Consider the following 18,880-nt stretch of genomic DNA (forward strand, 5'->3'; position numbering starts at 1 on the left):
AATAGCAGGATCATTGATCAGTTTCTCTTTAATCTTTGAATGCGTTTCTAGATAAAATAGGTGTTTTTAATTGCTGGATGCAGGAGGGAACAACAGACCAACAGGACTGATTGCACCACTGCAGGTGATGACTGGCATATTGCGCGGGCGCCAGGAACGGATCGCTCTTCCACATCATGAACCATATCACAACAAACTTCATCTGTTGCGCTACAAGCAGTGTCCACACGTGGTATTTGATACGGTTTACAGCAGAGTGGACTGTTCGCTAGGCATCCATTGCTGTGTTCACCACTGAGTCAATGCCACAGGCATTTTCACCGGCAATGGTGCAGTGAATGACAGCCATTGCCAACCAAATGCAATGACACTGTTTTTACCGACAAATCCCAATTCTGCCTGCACCATCATGATGGGCAGGTTAGAGTCTGGAGACACCATGGTGAGAGATTGTTGAACTGTTGCATTACACTTCACCACACTGGTCCTGCACCTTGTATATGGTTTGGGGTGGTATTGGATTCCACTTCCACCCCCCACCCTCCCTTGTTTGCACTGCCAGTACACTAACAGCTAGCATTACATCCCTGAAGTGTTGGTGCCTTTCATCCTCACATCTTCAAGAAGTGCCGATGGCCACATTACAACAGGATAATGCATGATCACACATGGCAGGCAATGTTCAAGACCTCTTCGTTCCCCATTGGATTCCATCGCTGCCTTGCATTCCTGTTCTCCCAGCCTCTCACATATTGAAAGTGTCTGGTTGATGATTGCAGAACAACTGGCTTGGGATACATCACCCGCCGCTAAACCAGATCAACTTTGGCAATATCTCGAAGTAGCATGGACTGGTATGCCTGAACAACACACACAGGGTCTCTCTGATTCAATGCCGAGGCGTGTAGCAGTGGTTGTAGCCAAAAATGACAGCAACACTCAATACCAATTTCATCATCTTCCTCACTTCACATGGATCTGTATTTTCAGTCATGTGATCTTTGTGCAATGCGTTCTCCCCCCCAAATCAATTAAGCTGTGATACCCCACCAGTCCTACTTAGTGTTGCATTTTGGGTGACCAGCAGTGTATTTGTTGTGAACCAGGTGCAAGCCTTTTCAGCTATAATCTGGGCTGTTTCTTATGTGGTTGAGCTGCAGACCTTCTTTAGTACTAATATGTCACAGTGAAGCATTTTCAGCAGTTTCTAGAATCTTTTCTATGTCAAGAGCAGGAGTGGACTTAATTCCAAACCCTGTGGTGTTCCATACTTTATGCTCCCGCATTGAAAGTTATATTTCTTTCCAGTGGTGAGATCTGCCCATGTGAGCCTTTGGTTTCTCTAAAGATGGTAAGACTCCATCCAAATGAGGTGAGTCAGTCCTTGTACTGGTTCTCATCATGAGTCTGGCTCAGAATGAGCAAGATGCACCATATAAACAAATCTGTTCATGTATCAATCATGGGAGGGTCAGGCATAGTACATTCCAGCTCTGAGGTTGTGACACTGTTAAGGATGTACTCCTATTAACTTCATTTGGGAAATAAGTCCACTGCCATTGGCAACAAAATGTTGATAACAGCAGTCACCATTGACTATTGTTGATCATAGCAGCACACTGATGGGCCCAGTGCAGCAAATTATTCACAAATTAAATAGTAGTCAACAACAAATGGTTGGCTGCCATACCTCCCAGAACCATACAACTTGGCTGGAGCAGTCATAGAGCAAAGAGATTATCATGGGCACCACTGTAAACACAAACCATGGAAAAAGATCACATGAACTAGTAACTCTTGGTACATGCTGACAGTAGAGCATGAGGATAAGTATGAAACCACATGATGTGATGAGTCCACTTGCCAACAGAGCACCATTCAGGCACATGGTAGAGGCTTTGTCACACAGGGGAGAGGGGTGCTTAGGCAGAATGAAATGAGGTCTGAAATGTGCCATCATTTTTCACTAGTGGAAAGACAGATGAACCATTTTCTGATTAGGTGCATCCACTCGTTCGCCTACAGCACCCCAGAGATGTCATCTTCAGCAAGACAATTCATCACATCACTGTTTCAGAATTGTTTGCTGAGTGGTTCCTGGACATAAGGGTACTTGTGTCCCCTGAAGCCCTCTGCTTCATTCCACATAACCTGACTTCAATCCTACCCACATCTTTGATGTTGCTGAGTGACACGTGTTTGCCTTCAACTCAACTCTGATCAATTTCCATGAGTTCCTGTAGATTTCACCTGTAAGACTATTTCGCAACATTAAAAAAAATCCTCATGTAGCCTTAAGGTGCCTGTTATGAACACAGGCATTCCAGCCAGAAGCACAGACAGACCTGAAAGTAGTGTGGACTGGAATAACCATCCAACAAAGATGAGCATTTGCTTTATTAATAAATAAATCGAATACAATAGTGACGATGAGTCAGAATAGAAACAGAAACTATCCAGGCATCAATACCAATAAAACACATGGCAAAGGACAAGAAGAAAGAAGAAGAGATTTTTGCTATCGAAGGAGTAAATATTCAGTTAAAGCATTGTTTGAAAGTGAGCAATATGCTATGAAAAGGAGGAGGGGTGGGGGTAGAGAGATACTGGAAACTTTGCAGTCTGGTGCTACAGGACAATGTTTCAAATTATAGAGCAAATAAAATAGGGAAGGAAGGGGTAACAGGAAGAACAGACAGTGGAAGAGAACACTCATCAGAAAATTGATAACACAGCAAAATACATCTAATGGCTTGCAAGAACAATTAACCTGGCAGTAAAAGGAGCAACAGAAATGACAATTCATATAGTAAGACCGATATTAGCATACATCAGACAGATTAGAAAAGTGATGCTGAGTGTGTCTGATGTACGCATATGAGAGAATTAGCACATCATTTGTGAATGGGTCAAAATGAGTGGCTATATAATCTGTGAATTGGGTAACAGCTTTCTTTTTATTAAAGTCATTAGTCTCCACTTCATGGCAGGCAGCTAGTTCCATCTCGTAAGTCATTGATGCTTTAAAAAAGTTGAAAGTAAGCAATGTCACCTTTCCAGGATTAGTAAACGCCGCAATACTGCGTCAATAGGCCAATGACATCATTAACATGGCAAAGATTCGAGCCTCAGGAAAAGAGCTATCTTATTATTTTATTATTGTTGTTGTTGTTGTGGTCTTCAGGCTGTTTTGATGCAACTTTCTATGCTACTCTGTCCTGTGTGAGCCTCATCATCTCCAAATAACTACTGCAGCCTACAGCTTTCTGGATCTACTTATTGTACTCATCTTTTGATCTGCCTCTCAGTTTGGATTCTGTAGAAATATTGGAACACCTGAGGCAATACTGACCTTACGACTTATCTTAGAAGAAAGATTAAGGAAAGGCAAGCCTACGTTTCTATCATTTGTAGACTTAGAGAAAGCTTTTGACAATGTTGACTGGAATACTCTCTTTCAAATTCTAAAGGTGGCAGGGGTAAAATACAGGGAGTGAAAGGCTATTTACAATTTGTACCGAAAGCAGATGGCAGTTATAAGAGTCGAGGGGCATGAAAGGGAAGCAGTGGTTGGGAAGGGAGTGAGACAGGGTTGTAGCCTCTCCCCGTTGTTATTCAATCTATATATTGAGCAAGCAGTAAAGGAAACAAAAGAAAAATTTGGAGTAGGTATTAAAATCCATGGAGAAGAAATAAAAACTTTGAGTTCGCCGATGACATTGTAATTCTGTCAGAGACAGCAAAGGAATTGGAAGAGCAGTTGAACGGAATGGACAGTGTCTTGAAAGGAGGGTATAAGATGAACATCAACAAGAGCAAAACGAGGATAGTGGAATTAAGTCGGGTGATGCTGAGGGAATTAGATTAAGAAATGAGACACTTAAAGTAGTAAAGGAGTTTTGCTATTTGGGGAGCAAAACAACTGATGATGGTCAAAGTAGAGAAGATATAAAATGTAGACTGCCAATGGCAAGGAAAGCATTTCTGAAGAAGAGAAATTTGTTAACATTGAGTATAGATTTAAGTGCCAGGAAGTCGTTTCTGAAAGTATTTGTATGGAGCGTAGCCATGTATGGAAGTGAAACATGGATGATAAATAGTTTGGACAAGAAGAGAATAGAAGCTTTCGAAATGTGGTGCTACAGAAGAATGCTGAAGATTAGATGGGTAGATCACATAACTAATGATGAAGTATTGAATAGAACTGGGGAGAAGAGGAGTTTGTGGCACAACTTGACAAAAAGAAGGGACCGGTTAGTAGGACATGTTCTGAGGCATCAAGGGATCACAAATTTAGCATTGGAGGGCAAAAATCATAGGAGGAGACCAAGAGATGAATACACTAAGCAGATTCAGAAGGATGTAGGTTGCAGTAAATACTGGTAGATGAAGAAGCTTGCACAGGATAGGGCAGCATGGAGAGCTGCATCAAACCAGTCTCAGGACTGAAGACCAAACAACAACAACTATAATTTTTACCTCCCAAACTTCCCTCCAATATTAAAATGGTGATCTCTTGATGTGTCAGAATGTGTCCTATCAACTGATCCCTTCTTTTGATTAAGCTGTGCCACAAATTTCATACCTCCCCAGTTCTATTCAGTACTTCCTCGTTCGTTACATGATCGACCCATCTAATACTCAGCATTATTCTGTAGCACCACGTTTCAAAAGCTTCTATTATCTAATATGTTTATTGTCCACATTTCACTTCCATACATGGCTGAAGATTAGGTGGGTAGATCACATAAGTAATGAGGAGGTACTGAATAGAATTGGGGAGAACAGGAGTTTGTGGCACAACTTGACAAGAAGAAGGGACCAGTTGGTAGGACATGTTCTGAGGCATCAAGGGATCACCAATTTAGCATTGGAGGGCAGCGTGGAGGGTAAAAATCATAGAGGGAGACCAAGAGATGAATACACTAAGCAGATTCAAAAGGATGTAGGCTGCAGTAGGTACTGGAAGATGAAGAAACTTGCACAGGATAGAGTAGCATGGAGAGTTGCATCAAACCAGTCTCAGGACTGAAGACCACAAAAAATTTAAATCTATTTTTCTCCTTCAGAAATGCTTTTCTTTTCATTTCCAATATACATTGTGTACTCTCTCTACTTCGTCCATTCATCAGTTATTTTGTTGCCCAAAGATTAAAACTCATCTACTACTTTAAGTGTCTCATTTCTTAATCTGATTCCCTTAGATTTAATTCGACTACATTCTGTTATCCTTGTTTTGCTTTTGTTGATGTTCATCTGATATTCTCCTTTCAAGACATTGTCCAATCCATTCAACTGCTCTTCCAAGTCCTTTGCTGTCTCTGACATAATTACAATGTCATTGGCAAATCTCAAAAGTTTTTATTTATCCTCCCTGAATTTTAATTCCTACTCCATATTTTTCTTTGATTCCCTTCACAGCTTCTTCAATGTACACATTGAGTGACATCGGGGATAGGCTACAACCCCATCTGATTCTGTTCTCAACCATTGCCTCCCTTTCATGTCCCTCAACCAGTATAATTGCCATCTGGTTTGTACACAAGTTGTAAATAGCCTTTCACTCCCTGATTTTACCCCTGATACCTCCAGAATTTCAAAGTGAGTAATCTAAAAGCTTTCTCTAAGTCTACAAATGCTATAAATGTAGGTTTGTGTTTCCTTAACGTCTCTTCTAAAATAAGTCGTAGCATCAGTAATGTCTTGCATGTTCCTACATTTCTTCAGAATCCAAATTAATCTTCCCCAAGGTCCGCTTCTACCAGTTTTTTCAATCTTCTGTAAGAAATTCGTCTTAGTATTTTGCAACCACAACTTATTAAACTGATATTTCGGTAATTTTCACACCTGTCAGCACCTGCTTTCTTTGGAATTGTAGTTACTGCATTCTTCTTGAAGTCTGAGGGTATTTCGCCTGTCTCATACATCTTGCACACTAGACAGAAGAGTTTTGTTATGGCTGGCTCCCCCGGGCTATCAGGAATTCTGATATAATATTGTCCCCTCCCGGAGACTTGTTTCAACTTAGGTATTTCATTGTTTTGTCAAATTCTTCTTGCAGTATTGTATCTCCAATCAAATCTTCATACCAATTCCCTTTCTATAATATTACCTTCATCTCTCTTGTATAGACACTCTATACACTCCTTCCATATTTCAGCTTTTCCCTTCTTTGCTTAGGACTTGTTTACCATCTGAGCTCTTGATATTCATAAAGCTGCATCTCTTTTACCCAAAGGCCTCTTTAATTTTCCTGTAGGTGTTATCTATCTATATTCTTCTGAATCTTTACATCTGTCGTCTAGCCATTCCTGCTTAGCAATTTTGCACTTCCTGTCAACCTAATTTTTTAAATGTTTGCATTCCCTTTTCTGTGTTGGACAGATGTGAGATGTTTGTAAAGAAATGTAGATGTTAGTAACTATCATGTACCAAAACATGATCTAAGCCACCACACATAAGGACTAAATGACATCGTGTACACAAAACACAAGCATGTCAATAACTGAAACACACAAATAAAACCATAAAGATGCCATCTTGTGATGTACAATGTCACATCTGAAAGAATATACCATTGGCTTATGCTGTCCACAAGACCAGTCTTCCTCCTACTTCAGTTGTTACCTCTAAGTAAACAAAAAATTGTCACATACATTACAATCCTAGAACATTTACTGCAAGTCCTCAGTCAAAACATCCTTAGAAGCAGCATTATTGGTAAGAGTTACCATGTTTGACACAATATAAGACACGCTTTTTTTTCCTTCGAAAATAGGCCCAAAAACTGGATGTTTCTTACACGCTGGTTGCAAGTTAAGATAGATACCTGTAAGCTCCATTTCTTCAAAATTTCTATGTTTCTACTTGAAGCAAATTCATTGTTAGCTTCCTTGCAGATTTTGAGCATTCCAATTATATAGAGTTCAGTGGATGCATGTACGCCATTGTAAATTGTTTTAAACTGTTTGCTCAAGTTTCAATTACCATTGTGTTTGTGTGGATATCCATTTGTGTCGTACCTATATTGTGGTTTTATTTGCAAACTGGCTGAAAAACAGCATTGCTATACTATTGCTTTTAAGCTGCAAGTGATTGCACATGTCACAGAGCATGGAAACAGGTCTGCAGAAAGGCATTTCAGACCACCTCCAACTGAAAAATGACAAAAACTTGGCAGAATCAGGAAGTGCACCTTACAGTAAACATAATCCGAGAAGCGGAATTGTTAAATGGCCAGAACTTGAAGCAGAACTCAACAATTGAATTTTAAAGCACCAACAAGAAGAAATTTCAGTTTCTATGAAAATGATAATTCATCAAGTGAAAGCAATATCCAGTAACACAGGGATTGTTGACTTTACTGGATCAACATCAATGTCATGGTGTTCAAGATTTGTGAAGAGGTATCAGCTATGTATGCAGACCAAGACAAAATTACACAGTTGATGCCAGACAAAACAAATTGTTGAATTTCATCAGTTAGTCATTGATGCAAAGGAAAGAGAAAAGTTTGAACTTTTGAACACTGGAAACGTAGATGAGACTCTGCTAACCTCTGATTTGCCTTCTAATAGAACTCTGGATTCCAAGGGCACAAAAAGCATTATGGTTAAAACTTCAGGGCACAAAAAGATTCATTAATGATTCGTTTTATCCTGCTCTGTTGATGAGACTAAATTGCAGCCACTTTTGATTCTTAAAAGAAAGACTTTCCCTAAGGAACAACTGCCAGAACAAGTATTTGTCCATGTACAACAAATTGGGGCTACATTGCTCCTATGGGGATTACTTTGCTCCAGAAATGGGAAACGTTTCAGAGCCCTCTGGGGGAGAAATCTTCAACTAAAATCAATAGCTTTCAGCTTTAAATCATAGATGGCATCACAGTCTTCTTTCCAGTACTTTCTGGGTCTGCCATTTTGTGTTTAGTTGAAGTCTTATTTATTAAACCGAAATTTGTGTTTTAAAAGTTCTCTCTACAGAACAGTATTTTATTACTGAAAGCGTAAGTATATGATCATCTGTTGTAGGATTTAATGGTGAATTAAAATTTACTTCACCTAATAATGCAGTTGCCTTTGTTTTTCTCTTCTTCAAAAATAAGTAAGTGAGGTTACATTTTCCACAACCACTCATAAAATGGAGCAAACCAACCCACTCATCTCTATAAAATGTATTTTAATTATATTTCTGTATTATTTCTCATAGATATGGTTTGCGAATATAAGAGAAGACAAGGACCATGTCGATACTTCGATTATTCACCCCAACAGTTGGAGCAATGCCTGGAAAGTATCAAGAATGGTACATTTTCCAAAAGAAATGCTGCACATCACTTCAAAATCCCGGGATGTACGATTTTAAACAAACTTAAACAAAAACACCCAAATACCCCAGGAATGAAGCCTGTTTTTAATGGAGATGATGAGAATGCGTTTGCATCGTATATAGAAAACATGAGTGATTATGGCTTCCTCTTAAATTCTGTTGATCTGCATTATGTAGTTATATCTTACCTGGATAGAACAGGGTGTAATGTGCCAGCATTTTCTAACAATATACCAGGGAAAGATTGGAAAAAAGGTTTCTTTCAATGACATCCTCAACTGACTGAAACTTTTGCCACCAACATCAAATGCAGCAGGGCAGCTATTGATGAAACCACTTTGTGTAAATACATTGAAAATCTGTTCCATGTGATGAGAGATGTAACACTACCACACATCTGGAATCTAGATGAGACAAATCTCACAGATGATCCTGGTAAAAGCAGAGTTATCTGTCGCTGATGTGCAAAATGCCCAGAAAGCATTTGTAACTATTCTAAATCTAGTTGCTCCATTAGGATGTGTGGCAGTGCAGCGTGGGAACTTTTGTCACCCTATGTCATCTACAAGTCTGGGCAGCTGTGGAACACAGAGATGGAGGGAAGTCTGAAGGGATGCAGATGTAATCATTCAAGTTCAGGATGATTTGATGCATTGTCCTATAGTGACTGGTTTGACACCATACTGCTGCCCAAGCTGAAGAAACTGGAAGGAAACCAAGTTGTGAATTCTGACAATCTCTCTACACATTTGAACATCCAAATTTTCCAGACATGTAGAGAAAATGACATTCATTTTGTGTGTCTTCCACCAAACTCGACTCATCTCACCTCAACCTTTAGAAACTGCCTTCTTTCATCCCATTAAAGTTGCATGACAGCAGGTACTGTGTGAGTGGAAGCAAACACTTGAAGGAATGAGGTGTGTCCAGTCCCAAGAGGGGGGAGGGGGGGGTGGGAAATACTGATTTTATTAAGTAATACTTGTCAGATAAAATGAGCGGAGAACAATTGTCACTTCATGAAGTTAAAAGCCTCTGAGTTTAAGCATTGAGAAACCCTAGTGAAGGATATTTGTGAAGGGGAGAGAGAGAGAAGACACATACGATCAAACCATTCACATTAAGACATTAGTTGAACCGCAGTTGAACGACAACCAAAGTTTTCCATATGTTATGTAAAGTAGGGACCTGATTAAAGGTGTCCAACAAGGCAGAACCCATATGCACCTTGAAAACTCGGCCTTTTATAAATTCCTGAAGTAAACAGGGCAGGTGGCCATAGAAGCCCCACATGTAAAGAGTACTGAGGATACCAGTTCTCCAGCAGGTACCGTAGGCCTTCTCCAAATCGAAAAACACAGCCACAGTCTGGGATTCCCACAGAAAACAATTCAGGACATGGGTGGACAAAGTAACGAGATGTTCAACTGCAGAACACTGTGCTCGAAATCCACACTGTGTAGTCGTTAGTAAAAGGCAAGACTCGAGCCACCATACCAGCTGTTGAATCATATGTTCCATCACCTTGCTGGTGAGACAGATGGGGTGGTAGCTAGAAGGAAGGTTTTTGTCCTTACCAGGCTTAGATATGGTATGATGTTGGCTTCATGGAGAAAGGTGCTGCAACATCTGAATGTGGACAGCATCTGGCCCCGGAACCGAGGATTGGGATGAATTGAGAGCATGATCGAGCTCCCTCATAGTAAAGATGGCACTGTAACACTCACGATTCTGAGAAGAGAAGGGTATTACCCGAGCCTCCTCTGCTTGTTTCCGATGGAGGAAGGCAGGATGATAGTGAGAAGAGCTCGAAATTTCCACAAAATGGTGGCCAAAGGTGTTGGACATAGCAACAGAGCCCATGATAATATCACATGCTACTGTCAGGTCAGAAATTAGCGAATGGATCCTAGTCCCCGAGAGCCATCCCAAGTTGGCCCACACGACAGAGGAAGGGGTGGAACTATTAAAAGGACTAGTGAATGAAATCCAGCTAGCTTTTTTTGCTATCCTGAAGAATGTGTCAAGACTTTGCATGCATCTGTTTACAAAGAATGCAGTTTGCCACCGTAGGATGACTGTTAAAACCATGGAGAGCACATCTCCGGGTACGAATTGTGTCGTGGCATGCCTCAGTCCACCAAGGGACGGGGACATGGCGTGGTAAAGAGCAAGTGCGAGGAATGGAATGTTCTGCAGCAGTAAGGATATGTTTGTGGGATGGTCCATCTGGTCATTACAAATGGGGAAATCCTGCTCTTCAAAGGTTGCCAGGGAGAAGTAAAGCTGCTGGTCAGCCCTAGTAAGCTGCCATTAGGGTGTGCACGCAGATGGGGTATGAGTCAGCAAGCGAATAGCACATGCGAAATGGTCGCTCATGTCAGAAAGAACAGACCAATCAAGATGATGGGCAAGCTAGGCAGTGCAGAAGGATAGGTCCAAATGGGAATAGGTGTGCAAAGAGTCAGAAAGGAATGTGGGTGCTCCAGTGTTAAGGTAGAAGAGGTTGAGTTGATTAAGAACATCAGGCATCTCTCGGACAGGTTCTGGGAGAACCCCAAAGGGGATGATGCACATTAAAGTCACCAAGTAGCAGAAATGGGGGAGGTAGCTACCCAGTAAGCTGAAGAAAGTCGCCCTGGTGACATCAAGTGATGGAGGGACATAAATAGTACAGAGAGAAAAAAGCAGGTGAGGAAGGAAATGGCTAACGGCAACAGCTTGAAGATAGGTAGTCAGGGAGATGGGTTGACTATGAATGTCATCCAGTATGAGCAGCATGACGCCCCCGTGAGATGGAATGCCGACTTCAGGGGGAAGGTCAAAACGAACCAAGAAGAAATGTGAAAGCTCAAAGCGGTCGTGAGGCAGAAAACAAGGGGATGCTGGATGATCCTCTTTGTGGGGCCGGAGGCTGTGAATGTTCCATTGAAGGAGAGTCCTGAGGAGAAAGAGATGAAGGGGGTGTCACCTCAGCAGCTGCCGAGTGACATCCGGCGAAGAGTCGCCACTACAGAGCACAGAAGCAGGAGGATCCTGCTCCATGAGGTCCACAGAAGCATTGGCTTGCTTGTGCTGTCAGTCTGTGGAGTCCAACACAGAAAACCGGTTGTTGGTGTGCACAGGTGACACAGAGGCTGGCCGAGCTAAGGTATCACATGGAAACACCATCAAAGAGGATCTGTAAGTCAGCGAAGGAGAAGACAGTTTGCCTTTGTTGGAGATCTTTGATCCTTGCCAGTTAATGGAGGAAGACTCAGGTGTTTGGCTGGAGAGTGTAGGAAGTCTTCATGGGTGTAATCCTTGTGTCCTTTCTGGCCTACTGGTTGTGTAGTTGGTGGCTTTGCCCCTTGAGGCGAGAGTTTGATGGCTTGTTGCATAGCTGGACGGGGAGATACTGATGCTACCTTGACACTGGGTGATTTCACAACCTCGGAGCTGAATCTGAGGCCGCACGTCTACATTGCAATGTCCTTCACGAAGCGAGGGGTGACAAGAACAGAACTATAGGTGCCAGACAGGAGAACGCAGTGTTTGAGACTAGCCAGAAACTTGCGAGCAACTGGGTAAGGCACTTTTTCCTTCACCCGGATCTCTTGGACAGCCTGCTCATCAAGATACACAGGATAATCCTGAGAGCAGGCGGCATGGCTGCCGTCGCAGTTGATATAGCGGGGAGGAGGAGGCGGACAATCGCCCTCGTGCGCATCTGTACCCCAGGTCACACATTTGGCTGGATGTCGACAGGATGTTCTAGTGTGGTTGAAATGATGACACGGGTAGCAGCGCACTGGGTTCAGAACGTATGGTCGGACTGTGATAATTTCTTAGCCTGCTTTGATCTTGGATGGAAGCACCACTCTATCAAAGGTAGCAAAAAGAGTGTGGATGGGCGCTAACGAGGAATCTACCTTTTTCATTACCTGATGAACGGCAATGACATCCAGATCAAGGAGGTAAAATTGGATTTTGGCCTCAGTCATATCATCAAGGAGGCGAGTGTAAATAACACCATGCGGAAAAAAAAAGAAAAAAAAAACCAACTTTGAACATAGCTGCTAAGGTTCAGTGACCGTTTCAGAATTATATTAGAACAAATAAGCCCTCAGTCACAAATATTACGTCAAAATTGACCAGGTTTCGACGCTACTATGAGCGTCATCTTCAGAATTAGACTAACTGTTCTAAAACTTATTAGGTGACACAGTCATGTCATTTAAATATATGAGCAAAATGTTGCAAAGCGATATGAAATGGAATGAGCATGGGAGGATTGTGATAGGGAAGGCAAATCGTCGACTTTGGTTTATTGGGAGAATTCTGGGAAAGAGAGGTTCATCTGTAGAAGAGACTGCATATAGGATGCAAGTGTGACCCATTCTTGAGTACTGCTCTGGCGCCTGGGATACACACCAGGTCAGATTAAAGAAATACTTCCAAGCAATTTGGAGGTGGGCTGCTACATTTATTATTGTGTGTTTGAACAACACACGTGTTACGGAGCTGCTTTGGGAACTCAAACAGGAAACCCTGGAGGTAAGTTAAAGTTCATTTCGAGGAACACTACTGAGAACATTTGCAGAAATGGCATTTGAAACTGACTGCATAACAATTCTAATGCCATCAACACACATTTTGAATAAGGACCACGAAGATAAAATATGAGAAATTAGAGCTCATATGGAGGCATATAAGACAGACATTTTCTCCTCTCTCTTTTAGCGAGCTGAACAGGAAAGGATACGAATAGTAGTGGTACAGGGTCCCCTCCTCCATGCACCATACTGTGGCTCGCATACTACGTATGTACATGTAGATGCAAATGAAGACATGTGTCGGTATGTGTTGGTTTTTGGTGAACACTATTTTCCAGAGGACCATCATGTTTTTTGTAAACCATTACTTCCAAAAATGAAAGCTTCCAATCACTTTCAACCCCCATGTAAATGTAAAGCTGAGACAAAGACAGCTGAAAATCAAATAAGACGATTACACTCAAGGGGTCTGACAAAAAACATGCTGTCAACGTATCTCTAGAACACCAGGGTGGTGCTGCAAACACAATCCTGGGGCATTACTGGTGGTGGACGGGGCATGCGCCATGTATGGTATTGGGGGCCTTTATAGGATGATGATTTCCAGTCTCAGCATCAGTTTTCAGTGGGACACAGCAGCAGCATCATCATCATCTCTCCTCAAGATGGTGGACAGATGGCTCTCTGAAAAGTTCAGTCAACCTGATGTTAGGATCTACCAGCAAACCCAAGGAAACTAACAAGAATTATTACACCAGGAAATCCCATGCAGTCGTATGCTCAACTGTTTTCATTATTAACTCAGCCTATTAAATGACCTTCACTGTTGTGTCATAGGCATCCTCTAGTATTTCCCAAAAAGGTGTCACTGTCAATGGTTGAATAGTACGGTCTGAAAGCAGCATGAAGGTTTCAAATATGGCATTAAGATCACGTAACTAGAGGTGTCGAAACTTTGCATAAATCAGGACATTGATAAAAAATAGCTTTTGATAGCAATATGTGGTTACAAATCATAGCATCTGGTCTGTAAGGGCTTGTGACCACTACATTAGAATGACAGCTGGGCCATTCTATGCCAAGTGGTCTAATTTTGGAAAAAGTTCCTGCATCACCACCACAGATTTTGCTGAAGTTTTGTGTGAACATTCACACATGCTCCTGAGGTAAAATTTTACTCATGGCAGCAGCAGCAAAGTGTGCTAACTTTGGCAACATGCAATCTATCTGCATGAGCGCAGTGATTTAGGTGCATCAATGTTTTAATTAAATCATGGGAGGAGGTAGGTGGATCAATGTCTTTTAGTTAAATCGTGGGAGAAGATAGGTGGACCATTGTTTTTTAATATATTGAACGTGCGACTATCATGAATAAACAAAGGTAAAGTTTTACTTTTGGTAGCATAATACTTGCACAAATATAGTCATTTGTTTCACCCTGTAGCACAGCTTTCAACAATGCACAGTTCTTGACAACTTAGAGACTATCTCCAGCAACATTTTCTTGAAAGAAAATAAACTTGCCCATCTTGTACAACATCTTGCACTATCTTCAGCAAAATAAGAATAAAAAACAGATTTCTTCAGCAATTTTAGTATGGGTAATTTGAAGCACAGTCTCCTTCAAAATGTGTCCTTATATCTCCAGAAGTAAGTGATGGATCAATCTGAAACTTTGTACATAATAACTTACCAATACAAGGTCTTAGATCATAAAACATCATTCTCCTACCATTTTCCAATAGTTTACAAACTGAGGGCAAAGTTGACCATTTTTGTAAAAACATCAAAAATGAGTCTTACTAACAAACTCTTTAAAGCCATTTTCATTAGAAAGACCATGTTCCAAATCACCTAAAAGAATATATTTGGTTTTGCAATGTGAGCTTATAAGACCCTAAAAAAAACCATGACAAGGCAAAGCGGCATTGAAAATACACCCATAGATTCAAACAAATCTGACATTTTATTTGTTCTACCATGCATAGTATACTCTAGTGAAGAGAGCATCAAGAAGTCCTGAAGACTAGGAAGTGAGAGTGAGTCATAAAAACTTGGAAAAACTTCAAAAAAAGGATCTCTTTTCTCACAGCTCATCATGACATATTTCAACTTGTTTCTCTGCTATAATAACTACAGATTTAAACTGCTTATAAACCTTAAAAAGTTTAACTGAGTATTATCAAGGAACTGGAGACCATGATAGTACAATTGTGCATAAAAGCTGCAACACACATCATATAAAACTGCCTTCAAGCTTTACAGCATTTCATGTTGTGAAATTTTTGGTCACGTACATAGTAGTCTAGCTGACATTTTCTGGAAAGATCTCATGTTATAAGGAATTCTGAGTATGTCTATTGTTCAATGCTACTGACAAGTTGGTTAAATTCCAGTTTAAAGTATACCTTATTTTGTGTTCACATAGTTTGTGATTTATTTGGAAACTTGGTGTACTCTTACAAAATTGTGTAAATGTGTTCCTATGATCCATGGTGACTTAACCACTATTAAAAAACTAAACTCCACCTCAATAGGCCATGAAGGCCCAACGGTACTGACCAGCTGCCATGTCATCCTCAGCCTACATGTGTCGCTGGATGCAGATATGAATTTGTTGGGTCAAATGGGTGCATAGAGCTTATTAAAGCATTCTTCTGCTCAGCAAATGTCTCACAGATACTTCCAATCCACCACACTTTTTTCATAGAAGTATGCAGCATCATCAGTTAAAACTGCCATGGTCGATCTGTAAAACTACTACTTCCTGATGTTTTGTTGCCAACTACGGGCAACATCTTCCCAGGTGAGACAACGACTGGCTGCCAGGCCGTGGAGGTCCCGTTTATATAGAGTGCATAGAGGGCACCACCATATACCACGTAGGGCTGACCGTAAGGCTATCTCAGCCCAGAAGTTTTAACTAATAAAGACACCGGCCATGAAAGCCTACATGTTACGAGTATGCAGCATATTGTCCCGGCCAGAGGTCTGATGCTAATACATGTACTTCATTGCTGTCTCTAGTTTTGGCCACAAAAGATGATGCATCATTTGAAACTCTGCTGTCATGAATTTTTATTTCTTCAATTGGCAAGAAATAGCATTAAATTTGCTTTCATCAGCAAACAAGGAAGTGAACAAAATGAAGCATTACAAGAAGACAGGTTTAAACATGGGCATACTCTTTCAGCAGCTAGAGAATGTCACAATTACTTTCCCTGTTGATGAAACAAAAATTCATGTCAGCAGATTTTCAAATGATGTGTCATCTTTTCTGGACAAGATTAGTGACATCAATGAAGGATACATATCAACGTTGGATCTCCGGTCAGGACAATATACTGCATGCTTTTATGACAAAGAGTGGTTGATTGGAAAGATCTTTCAGACAGTTGCTGCGCAGAAGAATACTTTAAAAAGCTTTATGCAGCCACATGACCCAGCAAATTTATTTCATGGCCATAGAGGAGTGACAAATCTGGACTCTGGAACAGCACATTATTGAAAATTATTCCAGCACCATCAGTGACAGGATCTGGCTGGACAGTGAACATAAAATTAATGAAACAAGTAAAAAATTCAAGTAGCTTGAAGAAACATAAGCTTAGGGTCCTAAAAGAGACTTCTTCTAGCTTTGGCCTCTGACACTTTAAGAAATGTAGAGTCCGACTTAGGGCCCTGTGTAAAAAAAAATGATTATCAGCTTCAAAACCTGTGGTAAAGAAACCCACCCATGCCTGCTTTGCACAGTTATTGGGCGTGGCCCCTATGGAGATGGGAATGCTGGTTTTCTCACTTTAAAAGAAACCAGCAGTGTTTAAGTCACCATGGACCTTAGCAACATACTTACATAATTTTTTAGGAGTAAACTAAATTTCCAAATAAAATGCAAACTTTGTGAACACAAAATAAGCTGTACTTTAAATTGGAATTAAACTAGCACATCAATAACATTGAGTGATAAAATGACATCTCCCATAAGTCCAACCCCTCGTCCAAGTCGTGGGAGATGGGCAACGGCACAAAGTAGGGGACTGCCTATAGGGGCGATGTACAGCGGGGACTTCGTGTGCCCCAGGACCGCTACGGTAGCTGGGAAGGCCCTATGGGAACCCTGAAACGTGACGGCTAACGGGGCTCTGGTGAAGCTGCGATAGGCCTAGCAAGCCAGTAGTGGATAAATCAACTGCTTTCAAAAAGGGAACATGCCTCGGATCACGGAACAGATTTAAAGGAAACCGACCAAGCAATGGAAAAGGATTACGAGATGGTTTACGACTGGGCACCTTAAACGTAAGGACTCTAACTGGGAAGTTAGAAGAAATTGTAGAAATGATGGAAAGGAGAAAATTGGACATCTTGGGACTTGCTGAGACTAGGTGGAGAGGAGTTGGTGAAAAACCTAAGTAAAGGATGTAAACTGTACTGGATAGGGAATGAGAGGGGAAGAAATGGAGTGGCAATAGTGGTCAGAGAGGGTCTGCAGGAGGAGGTGGAAGGTATCAATGATCGAATGATAAAAGCCAGAGTACGAGTGAAAGGAAAAAGCATTGAAATCATCCAAGCATATGCCCCACAGGTGGGGTGTACAAAAAAGGAAAAGGAGGAATTTGAAGATGACATGCAAAAGCAGCTAAATGGAGGTAAAAAGATTATAATAGGGGACCTCAATGCACATGTTGGCACAGACAGGAAAGGATTCGAGGAGATAATGGGACCAGAGGGCTGGGGGAACCGAAATAGAGAAGGAAAATTGTTGCTGGAATTCTGCAAGAGGAATGGGCTGGCGATCGCAAATTCCTGGTACAAGAAGAGAAGTAGCCACAAAATAACTTGGTACAGTGGAGACTGGTCCCAAACTTCAGTAGTAGACTATGTACTAGTGGATAGGCAGATGATGAGCAGCCTCACAGATGTTAAGGTCATTCCATCTGAGGCCTTAGACAGTGACCATCGGCTATTGGTAGCCACCCTGAGAGAGAAAAAAGATAGGAGGGCAACAGACATACAGGAGAAAAGGTTGAAGACATGGATGCTGAAAGAGGATGAACGGAGGACCCAGTACCAGACACTGATCAGGAAGAAGCTGCCAAAGGAAGATCAGAGAACAGTGGAAGAAGAATGGGGAGATTTTAAGAGGGCTCTAGTTGAGGCAGCTGAGACTGTGTGCAGAAGAACCCCATGGTGGAACAACATATGTAAAGAGGCAGTACTTCGAAAGAACAAAGCCTTCAGAGAATGGTTCCAGACCCGAAAAGAGAAAGCTAGGGTAAAATATAAGGGAAGCAAGAAAGCGGCACAGACCATAGTAAGGGCGGAGAAGAAGAAGTGGATGGAAAAATGGACAAGAATGTTAGAAGAGGACAGTGAAGGGAACAAAAAAGTACTTTACACCATGGTAAGAAATAAGAGGAATGACAGAAGCGAGTGCCTGAGGATCATTGATAATAATGGAGGAGTTGTGGAGGAAATGCATGAGCTCAAAAAGATTTGGAAGGAGTACTTTGAAGATCTGTTGAATGCCGTCAAGCGGGTAACTAACAGCGATGGAGAGCCTAAGGCAGCAGACGATTATAATAGTGGGGAAATTGATGATCTAACTTAGAATGAAGTGGAAGAAGCCATAAAGAGGATGAAAGGGGGCAAGGCACCAGGTTGGGACGAAGTAACAGTGGATATGATACGAGCAGCAGGAGAAGTAGGAACCCAGTGGCTATACAGAGTGCTGAGGGTGGTGTGGAAGGAGAACAGAATTCCTGAGGATTGGAAGAAAGGAATTATAGTCCCGATCTTCAAGAAAGGGGATAAAAGGAGATGTGAGAACTACAGAGGAATCACCCTGCTATGCCACTGTGGAAAAATCTATGAAAAGATCCTGGAGAAGAGAATAAGAAGCAGTATTGAAAGTAGACTGCAAGAGGAGTAGTATGGTTTCAGACCGGGAAGATCAACAACGGACCTCATATTTGCGGCAAGGCAACTGCAGGAAAGGCACTATGAGTACGGGAAGG

At 41.5% G+C, this 18,880-nt stretch overlaps 1 protein-coding gene across 1 annotated transcript in view; it reads right to left on the reverse strand.

The window, feature by feature from the left end:
* LOC124612298 (endoplasmic reticulum metallopeptidase 1-like) overlaps positions 1–18,880 on the reverse strand; it is a 474,311-nt gene that overhangs the window by 362,201 nt on the left and 93,230 nt on the right. The gene's annotated exons all lie outside the window — the stretch shown is intronic.

The sequence above is a fragment of the Schistocerca americana genome, chromosome 4, assembly GCF_021461395.2.
Source record: "Schistocerca americana isolate TAMUIC-IGC-003095 chromosome 4, iqSchAmer2.1, whole genome shotgun sequence".
Lineage (NCBI taxonomy): Eukaryota > Metazoa > Arthropoda > Insecta > Orthoptera > Acrididae > Schistocerca > Schistocerca americana.